Source organism: Rhinolophus sinicus, linkage group LG03 (genome assembly GCF_036562045.2).
Source record: "Rhinolophus sinicus isolate RSC01 linkage group LG03, ASM3656204v1, whole genome shotgun sequence".
Classification (NCBI taxonomy): domain Eukaryota; kingdom Metazoa; phylum Chordata; class Mammalia; order Chiroptera; family Rhinolophidae; genus Rhinolophus; species Rhinolophus sinicus.
Window position 1 is genome coordinate 148,626,482 of NC_133753.1, and position 11,565 is coordinate 148,638,046.

The 11,565-nt window shown below is 37.4% G+C and overlaps 1 long non-coding RNA gene across 1 annotated transcript; it reads right to left on the reverse strand.

Moving 5' to 3' along the window:
- Positions 1 to 403: 403 nt before the first annotated feature.
- Positions 404 to 11,302, reverse strand: LOC141570419 (uncharacterized). Its single transcript, XR_012494425.1, has 3 exons — positions 11,089 to 11,302; positions 6,135 to 6,315; positions 404 to 2,862 (listed from the first exon to the last, which is right to left on the reverse strand). It is a non-coding gene; the product is annotated as an uncharacterized LOC141570419 (long non-coding RNA).
- Between the last annotated feature and the right edge of the window lie 263 nt (positions 11,303 to 11,565).

The window sequence follows — 11,565 nt, forward strand, 5'->3', positions numbered from 1 at the left end:
TTGAATTAAAAAATGAAACATATAAAGATAAAAATACAAAGATATGTTCAGCCATCTGTAGAATGACATCCCTGGCAAAATTTAAATATACTTCAACACCACCTTTTGATAAGGATGTGGAACAGTGAGAAACCTTAAATACTTCAGGTATTTAAAACCACTTTGTTTACAACCAATTTGGAAAACACTATGGCATTTTGAATAAAGTTAAATATGTATATATCTTGCAACCCAGCAATTCTGCTCCTAAGCATATCCCCTAAAGAAATTCTTACCCAGGAGATATGTACAGTTGTGTTAATACCAGCATTGTTTCAAACAGAAAAAAACTGGTAACTCAAATATCCATGGACAAGCAACTGAATAATTAAATTGTATTTTATTAATAAATGGAATGCAACACAGCTGTGAAAATAAATTACAGCTACATAGATCAACATGGACGAACTTTATATACCTGTATGTTAAGGAAAATGTTTAAAAAGCAAGTTGCAAGAGAAAAGAACTACATGACTCCATTTATATAAAGTTCTAAAACACTCAAAACTAAACAATTTATTATTTAGGGATACATTCATATGTGGTAAAACTATAAAGAAAGCAAGAGAATAATTAATGCAAAATTTAGGGTAACAGATACCCATGGGGAAAGGGAGGAAAAGAGAGGGATAAGAGAGTGGAAGGGCAGAGAGTGGACATAGATTTGTAGCAGTCTATTTCTTAAACTGAGTGATGGGTACGTGTTCACTTATTATTATTGTTATTTATTATATTTTATGTATAATGGTAAATTTTTAAAAATCAGAAATTATGTAGTGTTAGAGATTTTCAATTAATGTCAGATTTAAAAGTTTTGTAAACATCCAAAATTCAGCCAAGGAATCTGAACATAACCTCAGTGAAGCCTTATAGGAATAAAATATTATCAATATAATCAGTTGTTCAGTAGAACCTCAGTCTTGGAATGATTTATAATCCTTCTGTGGTAAGCACTTTAATTCTGTATATATAAATTCTAGTTTTACAGAATTTCTGGCTACAAAATGAGCCTACCTGACTGCTTGGAATGCACCTAAAAATTTTACTTTATTCTTATCTTTATATTCATGAGGACACGTGAATTAATTTTTTTAGATTATTATTTCTTTATGGAAATGGTCTCCACAAGAAAGCCAATTTTTAGTGTTGGTGTTAGAACTGTAGAAAAAGAGAAACGGCCAAGTTAAGAAGTGGTTCTTAACTAGAAGTTTTATACAAAAACAATACAAGGTCAGACAATTAAGTTTGCGAACTTGTTGCAACCATGTTGCTAACCTTTTTTGATATCAAAGAGATGATTCATTATGAATTTGTACCAACTTGACAAACAGTTAACCAAGTTTACTATTTGGAAGTGCTGAAAAGGCTGCGTGAAAAAGTTAGATGACCTGAACTTTTTGCCAACAATTCATGGCTCTTGCATCGTGACAATGCACCAGCTCACACTGTCTCTTAGGGATGTTTTAGCCAGTAAACAAATAACTGTATTGAAACACCCTCCCTACTCACCTGATCTGGCCCCCCCAATGACTTCCTTCTTTGCCTGAAGATAAAGGAAATATTGAAAGGAAGACATTTTGATGACATTTAGGATATCAGGGGTAACATGACAACAGTTCTGATGGCCATTCCAGAAAAAGTTTCAAAATTGCTTTGAAGAGTGGACTAGGCAATGGGGTTGGTGCATAGCTTCCCAAAGGGAGTACTTCGAAGGCAACCATAGTAATACTCAGCAATGAGGTATTAACACTTTTTCTAGGATGAGTTCACAGACTTGATTGTCTGACCTTCTATTGCAATTTGAAGATTTCTAAAGGTGACAAGATATGTACCCTAAGAATGAAGAGTGACTAAATTACAGAAAGGAGGTTATTGCAAGATCGTGCTAAGAAGCAGTAATTCTCTTGATATACCAGCTCACATTTCCAATACCTCAGCAAGATCCCAATCTCAGAAATATATATATTAGGACATCAGACTTAATTATTTTAGCCAACTAATTTTCCTTGCTGTGATTCCATACTCTCTGAGCAACCTGGGATTATAATTCAACTTCCGGTGTTGCTTCCCTACCCAGAGGATGGACAGACCTACCAGATCTGTGCTGGATATTTTCCACTTGCTCAGCATATTCATTCCACCCACCCACTCTGCTTTCTGCTCCACAGGCTGACCTACATGGACTCTATCACCTGATTCTCTTGCCCATTGGGCTTCCTGTTGAGTTGGGCCAACAGAGTCTCAGGGAAAAAAATCAGAGGGAGGGAGAGAAGAGGTTGGGCTATTTATTCCACAGGCTTCTCCCTGTGGTTATTGTAGGCTGGCTGTGTCCATGACTGAAGGTCTCAGCCTTTTTCATATAGCCCTCTCTGTCTCTGGGTTCCAGTCCTTGCTCCTTCCTGTCACTTCTTCAGGCCAGAAAGTCTGACCTTGCGACCCTGTTTTTGCTCCCAGAATATCTGGAAGAGTAATTGTATACAGTCTATCCCCAGGGAAAAACAACAACAACAACAAAAAAAGCCCTCTAACTGACCGATCATGAGCAGTGTACAGAGAATAATGCAAAACATTTCTGTACTTTTTCCGTGAGATGAACTCCATATGAGACAGCATCAGATGGGTGCCACGATCCCTTTTTGCTCTCATTTGCTTCTCTCTTTCCTTTTCTTCTCTTCTGCCTTATCCCCAGGATCCTCTCCATCCAATGTGGTCAAGTTCATGGAGATTCCTGTCCCTATCACAGACCTAGGAGGGCAATGGTGAAACCTCCCAATTCTTTAATTTAATTGATTTAGACCTTTCAGAGTCTTTAGAGTGAAGGACCTACAAAAGAAACACATTTTGAAAACAAGACTGATTTTCTGCAAAGATGGCTCTGCATTCATAGTACAACTTGAGTAGATTATTTTCTAAAAGACCTTCTCACCCTGTGTGAAAAGGGAAAGAATGGGCGGAGGGGGAGAAGGGCTGAATGCTGAGAGGGTAGGGAAGATGAGGAAATAATGGAGTCTTGTTCAGGGAGGAGAAGAAAAAGAGGGAGAGCATTTCAGGAAACAGAAACAGCATATGGAAGGCCCAAAAGCTAGGAAGCTAGAACATTTGTGAAACTAATATAAGGCCAGTGTAACAGGAGCTTTGTTAACAAGAAAGAGAATGGTTTGTGTGCTAGAGACTGGGAATCAGAGTTAGCAGAGCAGTATGGGTCACATTAAGGAGCTTGATTTTTACCCTAAGTAAAGAAAGGGTGGATTGGGATCAACTATATGGTGATGGAAAGAGAACTGACTCTGGGTGGTGAACACACAATGTGATATATATATAGATGATGTACTACAGAACTGTACACCTGAAATCTATGTAACTTTACAAACAAGTGTCACCTCAATAAATTTTAATTTTAAAAAAAGAAAAGAACAGGTGGATTGTTGGGGGAAATATGGTGGAAGGCAAGTTAAGTAAATATTATACAAGTTTTGTTGAGAAACATTGAGAAGCTGGCCCATGCAATCCATTGTACATCATGCTATTTCTTGACCTTCTTGTACTTAATTTTTTAAAAATTTACGTTACCTAAATTATATATGACAATATTCTTAATGTAAACAATTTCAATGATACAAACTGAAAAGTCCCTCTGATTTATAAGCCTTAATAATTCTTGAACCTTCCTCTCAGTTAACTATTACGTATTAGTATTGTTTACATGAACAAATAACAAGAAAACCTGACTATCAATGACCTAAACTAATTTAAATTGATTTGACAGGAAGCTGTAAGCGTTGGTTCAGTATTTCAGTGATGTAAAGATTTTCCCTCATGATGTCAAGATAGCTTCCATAGCTTTAGGCATGGTATCTATCATTCCGGAATTACTGTATAGTTATACATAATTCATTTTCACCATTGTGTGGAATTACATTGTATGTTATACTGCAAGGTATCCATTCACAAGTTAGTGGGCACTTGGGTTATTGCCAATTGGGTAGGGGTGGGAAGGGTTGTTTTGATTTGTTTATATTTTCTATTTTTATTATTAAAAACATGTGCTATTAATAGTCTTGTACAAGTCTTCTGGTATAAAATTTGCACAGATTTCTCTAGGGTATATACCTAGGACTGGAATTGCAGAGTAATAGAATTTTCACAACTCCATTTTATTTTATTACCCTTTGTGTAAATGGTATCATACAGTACATATTGTTTGGTATCTTAATTTAATTCATTATATAAACTCGAAGATTTTATCTGTTTTTCTCACTACAAGCCAGAAATGCCCTTCTGTGGGCTAGGCATAAGAGACACCAGGTACCACTGAGGTGGCTTCATCCAATTTCTGTCCAGTAGCCCAATTTCTGTCTCTATCAAGTGACACCAGACAAGCCAATTAAATTCTGTCTTTGAGAACTATAAATGATAGATGAATAAAGAAAGGACAGATTACTCCAGTTTAATTAGTCCAAGTGATACTGAGCAATTTATGATTTTTAGTAATGCTCAAAGTTGCACTAGAATGCTCAAAGTTCCCAATGTAGGGAAATTTGGGACCTGAGGCAAATTTTCTTGTACAAAGCCTCCAACAGAGAAGAAAATTTGTGTGACTCTTCCTTAAAGATAATTGACTGGTGCACTAATCGGTCATTTCTCCCACAGTTACGTAAAAGCTGCCTTGTATCATTTTCTAAGTTCTGCTTTCCTCTCCAACCAGATGCTAACTTCCTCAAGAGAATGTCCTTGTGAGTTCTGTAACCCCTTGCAAAGGGCTAAACATACACAAAACAAGAATTCAATAAATATTTGAGAGGTTGGATAACTTTTTAAAAAAATGTTAATAATTCAACCTAAAACATTTACATATAAAGTAACATATAAAATGTACACAACATAAGTTGGAATTCATGTGCTTTTTCTCCTCTCCTACTCTCAGGTATCTCTACCCAAGGATTATCATTATTAACAGTTTGTTATGTGTTTTCTCAGACATTTTTCTGTGTACAGACATATTAATTTGTGAGGTTTTTTTCCCTTACATAAAAACATAAAAATGGAATCACATGTTGTTCTGCAACTTGCTTTTTAAAATTAAACATGTCTATTCTTCTTGTGTGTGTGTGTGTGTGTGTGTGTGTGTGTGTGTGTACCTTATTGTTTTAGATGGCTGCTTAGTTTCCCTCCTATGGTATGGATATATGATAATTTTTTAAAATAACTTTCTATGGTTGAATATTTAGGTAACCTCCAATTTTTCACTATTATGAATAATGCTACAATGAACATCTTGTACATATATTCTTGCACACCTTGGGAGTATTTTTGTGGGCTATGGACCCAAATGTGGAATTACCGGGGAAAGTTACAGTGATGTTTTGAAAAGGACGCTCTGTTAGTAAGGCCTGAATTCTAGGCTTGACTTTGTCACTTCTAATCTGTTACTCTGAGCACGTCACTTCAACTCCCTGAGATTCTATTTCATCTGTAAGAGAAGGAAAGTTTTCAATATGTTTTATAGGATTGTTGGGAAAATCATATGACCAAAGTAAAGCTTAATGGTTGATTAATATTAGGTTTCAGTTTAGTTTTCTGTAGACTAGGAGCATTTCCTGAGCCTCTTCATAATCTGCTGAATATCATTAGATGACCTGCCAATTTTCAGTAATCGGGTGAAATGTTCCTCTTTTAAATATAGAATAGGGAACCAAGTAGAAGAATATTATGGAAATGAAGTAGACCAATCAATGCTTTCTGTGGAAATAGGTCTTGTTCTTCAGAAAGATAAATTTAGGATCCCGGAGTTGTTCATCCTTAGAAAAGTATGAGAGTGACCCGTAATAACCTCCAAAAACAAATACAAAGACGTCTGCTCTAGAATCCTATAAAGTCATAGGCGGAAAAGTCTAAAAGACTTTTATAATCAAAACAGTCAATTATTAAAGACCTTTAACTGGCTAAAAAAGTACTTGTGCCACTAATCTAGTTATAAAAAGACCTGAGCTTGGATTTTGGCTTTACTACCTAACTGGTCTATGAGCAAGTGACAAGCTGTCAGAGGTTTTTGTTTTATTTTGTTTTTGAAAAATGGAGATAACAAAAATACCTACACAATTTAAAAAATTATATGAAGTACCATACATGAATAAGTCCAGCAGAGATCCTTACAAACAGGGACATTCAGTAGATATAATTGACATAAAAGGAAGAAAAAGAAAATTCTCATGGAAACGACATTTCAAGGAAGAAATAGCTCTGAGTCCTTGAACCAGGAACCTCCATTTTCCTCACCTGCAAAATGAAGGGTTGAATTAGATCATTTTTAAGGCCCCTTTCCTTCAGACAATAATAAAAATTTAACTTACGTGTATACAATGCTTACTGTATATCAGACACTCTTCTTACTGCCTTATATTTATTTATTCCTTTAGTCTTCACAGCAAACCCATGAGGCTGGTACTACTATTATCATTCCCATTTTATAGATGAGGAAAGTGAGGGACAGAAAGATTGGGAAACTTGCCCAAGATCACCAAGCTAGTGGGGAATAGAGGCAGGGCATTGGGTCTAGGTTGTCTGGCTCCAGAGTTCATGCATTTAACCTTCATTCTGTGACTCTCTGATATATTCAAACACTTGAGTTCTTTGCTTTGTGTTGATATTTGTAGGAAATTTCTTTTCTGGTAGTTTCTGCTTTATTTTATCTTACATGTTTACTGACATACACTTATTTAGAGGTGCTTTATCCTTTTCTGATAAAATATTTAAATACAGAGAAGAATTCATTTTAATTATCTACTGCTGAGTAACAAATTGCCCCAAAACTTAGCAACTTTAAACAGTACACATTTATTATGTCTCATAATTTTTACGGGTCAGAAATTTGAGAGTGGCTTAGCTGTGTGGTTCTGGGTCACGGCCTCTCCTTGAACTTACAGGCAGGTCTGTTGGCCAGAGCTGCATCTGAAGAGGCTGAGAATCTGCTTCTGAGCTCACGCATACGGCTGTTGGTAGGAGATTTGCGATCCTTACCACATGAACCTCTCCATAAGGTTGTTCATATAACTGAGCAGCTGGTCTCCCAGAATGAGAAAATGAGAAATGAGAAAAGAGAGAGAGAGAGAGAGAGAGAGAGAGAGAGAGAAAGGACGCAAGACAGAAGCTCAAGTCTGTCCTAGCTCCTCTCCTAATCTTAGAGGTGACATTCTATCACTTCTGCCATATTCTGTTTGTTAGAAGCAAGTCACCAAGTGTAGCCGAAACTCAAGGGGAGGGAAATTAAGCTCCATCTACTGAGGGGAGGCCTATCAAAGAATACATGAACATATTTTTAAAACCACAATAAGAACAAAGAAGAATATAACTAAGAGTAGTGTACTCATTGCCCCAAAGTGGCAATTATTACCTTACCTTATTTTTCTCATGAACACTTTCAATTCAAAAGAATTAGAAATAACATCTTTGTTTCAATCCCTTTCCTATTCTCCAGAGGCAACAAGTATAGGATTGTATGGCATATCTTTCCTGTCTTTTTCATTCTTTTATATACATTTAAATATAGTGAAAACAATGTCTAGCAATGTTTTGTGAGTTTTAAATTTATTCATAGATGGTATCCTACTTACATATTCTTCAGCTTGCACTTTTTATTCCATGTTGTTTTTGAGATTTATGTATGCTGACATATTTAGACCTAGTTTAATATTACACTGTATAAATAAACCACTTTCAATTCATCTATTGGTGGAGGTTTTTTCCTAAATTGTAAATCACTATTATAATCAGTGCTGCACGAAATAGCTTTATTCATGTTTCCTCGTGCATACATGCGAGAATCTCTCTAGAGCAGTGTTTCCACATATTTTGACCCCAAGCCACAATGAGAAGTTTGTTATCATGACTAAACTATATCTCATTGTGACCATTTATATATATGTGTAACTAAAACCAAAGTTTCATGAAACAGTATTATCCTTTCTATAAATAATGACCTGATATCACCTATTTTAAACCTATGTTCGTTTAAATTGATAGCTGAAAGCCACAAAATTGATTTCTGGAGCCACTATTGGGTCTCCATCTGCAGTTTGCAATCTTCTAGGTCTACATCTAGCTGTTATGGTATGTGCAGTTTATGGCAGTTTGAACTCTACAAGTTACTGCTAATCTGCTTTTCATAGTAGTTGTACCACTTTGCACTCCTCCCAGCGGCGTAAGAGAGTTCCTTTCGCCTACATTGACAGCCACATTCGATATTGTCACATTTTTCATTTTTGCCAGTCTCATTATTGGGTCTTACTTAAGGATTGGATGAAAGCAGACCTGCATGAATTATTTTGTTTTTGTTTGGGTGGCACAAGTGTAATGGGAGGATTCTCCTAAGCTTGTCCTCGTGGCTGCGGTGTGTCATTACTGAGTCCGTTGGAAAACGTAGTAACTGAAGGGAGAAAGGAAGCACTACGGAGGCATCCCTCGGAGAAATCACAGGAGCCTCTGTAACAGAGCCAGACCCATGTGCCATGGCTCGCTCCGTTTCCAAGGAAGCCACGTCCCCATCACCACTTCCCCCCAGCCCTCTATTCTCCAAGGCCTCCCTGATATTCAGCAACAACTTCTCCTGCTGCACAGAGAACACGAGGCCATCACAGAAACACTCTGCTCAAGCTTATCTTTCATCTATAAACTTACCAATACCTTCTTCCATGACCTCTACTTTTAGCCTATCCCAGAGCAAGTGGTAACCTTCTTCCTGCCCAAGGCTAATTTTTCCACCCCAGGGCTGAGGTCTGTCCCCTCCCATCCTTGGAGGGCTCATGCTTCATAAATGAATCCTTGTTTTCCTCTCTAACACCTCCCGGCCACCTCATCCTAAACCTCTCAGGCACACTCGCGGCTTCCCTTCCTGAATAAGGTCTTCCTCCATTCCTTGTTCCTCTCTGACTTTTACTTATCCTCAAATATCACGTCCTCAGAGAAGCATTTCCTTTCATGCACACTGCCTATCCTTTTCCTTCAGGGCACTGATCAAGTTTTTCTTTATATTCTTATTTGTGGGTCTCTCTCCCCTACTCTGCAGTCATCTCCAAGAAGTCAGGGACCTTGTCTCCCCAACACCTAAAAGAGCGATGAGGCACTCCGAGCATACTGGTTTAGAAAATACATGACTTCAGCCCCACTCTTCTACTCAACACTCCTACACCAGATGGCTATTTAGAAATGAAAAGCCAGTCACAGCCCACCCCAGCTTAAAAAACACTGTTGATTTTTCAAGATGGAGTAAAGTTCACTCTACTTAGCACAGCATAAAATGGTTCTGTGAAAACTGCTCGCCCCTCCCCCCAACGCAAGACAAAAACCACAACTTCTAACAAAGGAAGCAGAAGAGGAAAACTCAAATCAGCTAATATTATTAATAGCTGGCAGCCCTGGTAAAAGAAATCGTAGAGGATGAGTTTAGAATCCATAGATAAAATGGGTTATACAGTTACGTATTTCTAAATTTCATCCTGTTGTTGTTTTCCTCGTGCTCATTTTCTTTCACCAGAAAACTTTTACCTATTGTTCCAAAGGGAAGGAAATCTAACATTTCATGGAGCACTTACCATATGGCAGACATCAGGCTACATTCTTTATTTACTTTATCCTATTTAATGTCATTTTCTTCAAAACCCAGAATATGTATCACCTCCCTTTCAAAAATAAAATGACCAAGGCCAAAAATATCCACTACATCAAGGAAAATGAAATGTTCTGGTGATTTCCACATTACAAGAAAGTGCAAAAGGATTGTACAATATATATGCTTTTAGTCATATTAGGTCACGGGTCATCTCTGACCTGCGTGATACTGCTAAGTGCCAATCTTCCACATAAAGTCCTCTCCCATCTCTATTTCTCTCTTCCTTCTCTCTTGTCCTTCTCTTCCTCTTGACTTGCTCCTTTTTTGCTTGCTCTCACTTAATTCCATTGCTTTCTCTTTTTTTTTTTCCATTTTTCTCTCTGCCTATCTCTTAAGCCCATCAACAGCTTCGTTGTTGCCTTTTAGACCAGCAAGGTTACTGACTACTTGTCTAAGCCCAAGTGAAAGCGCACAGGAAGGAAGGCTTTTTTAAATTCCTGGGCTAGAATTACAACAGAAACAATGATGTTGCAATAACAATATGTGACCCAAAGAGATAAAGTCATACACTCTAGCCAAGGATTCAACTTCTAATATGCAGGGGGAAATTGCCCACTGAGCTCTTTGTGAGGTTCTTAATCATGCCTGATAATACTCATGTTTCCATTTTGAAAAAAATAGGAAGAAAGAAAGAAAGAAAGAACCTGTAACCAGAAGACATTAGCATTTTATCAGCATGTGAGAAGTGGTAGAGGGAGATTTCCCTGAGACCTGGAAAGTAAGAATAGAAGCAAAAGAAAGAAGCCTTTAAAGGACAGAGATTTAGGATGTGGAAATCTAAAAGTAGCACATCACGTGAAAAATTCAAGATGACACTGGTGGTCGTAAAATTCTGCCATTCATTAGATCCAGAGAATCCCGAGGCTGCTTTGGAAAACCAAAACTAGATTATTAATCCAGGAAATGTGATACTCTACGTGTTTAAATCAAAGCTGGCACAACAGGTGCCCTTCATTTTGACGCTTTCTGGTTCTCCACATTCAGGCAAACAAGAAACCAAGAGGATAAATCATTCTCTCAGTTCACTTTCAAGAAAAAGGTATTCATTTCTTTGCAAAAGTTTTCAAGTGCTTTCTGAATACTAGACTCCATGTTTAAACAAACCAAATCTTGGAAATCAAGCAGATGCTATAAATCATCAAAATGGCTCCCTGATCCCCCATCTCCCAGACAAACAAACAGGCATTAAAAGAAAATTAGTGTTGAAGAACAGAGCTAGTGGGTAGGTGGTTTATAGACTGTGGGCTGATGATCTGACAACATTTTAGCACAGAACTTTGCTGACTGGCAAAAAGCAGTGAGTTGCTAAACACTGAGAGATTGTTACAAGGGAGAAGGTATTGTTTCCCAGAAATAAGGGCAGTGGTTTAAAACTATAGCCTTACCACTTTCAGGATCGGCAGCTCCTGAGGAGGTATCTTTCCTTGATGAAAAGCATTTAGATTCCTGCCAGGAACCACCGCTCCTCTTCAACAGACTCCTACCACCATGAATTAATCACAGCTCTTGTTGGCTCATTAAGTCTTGGCGTCATTTTGATGCATATATTATGGTAATGATACATACAAAGCTGCAATACTCAATCTCTGCTTATAGGATTTTAAGGCCATGCTTTGGAGATGAGAAACTGAATCATCCAATTGATTCAGGAAATGAGTTCATTGACCTTTTGCAGAGTCATTGGAGGAAAGAAAAAGAGAGGGCCAATCCCCTGGGGCTTAAGTCTCAAGGGAACTCTCAGCAATCCACTATGCTTTTAAGAATAAAATAGTAATGGTAGTCATAAGGAAATTTTACAAATTGCATGACAAACATTTCTTTTTTGGCTAACTGCATGTAACTGGTCAATTGAATAAGCTGGA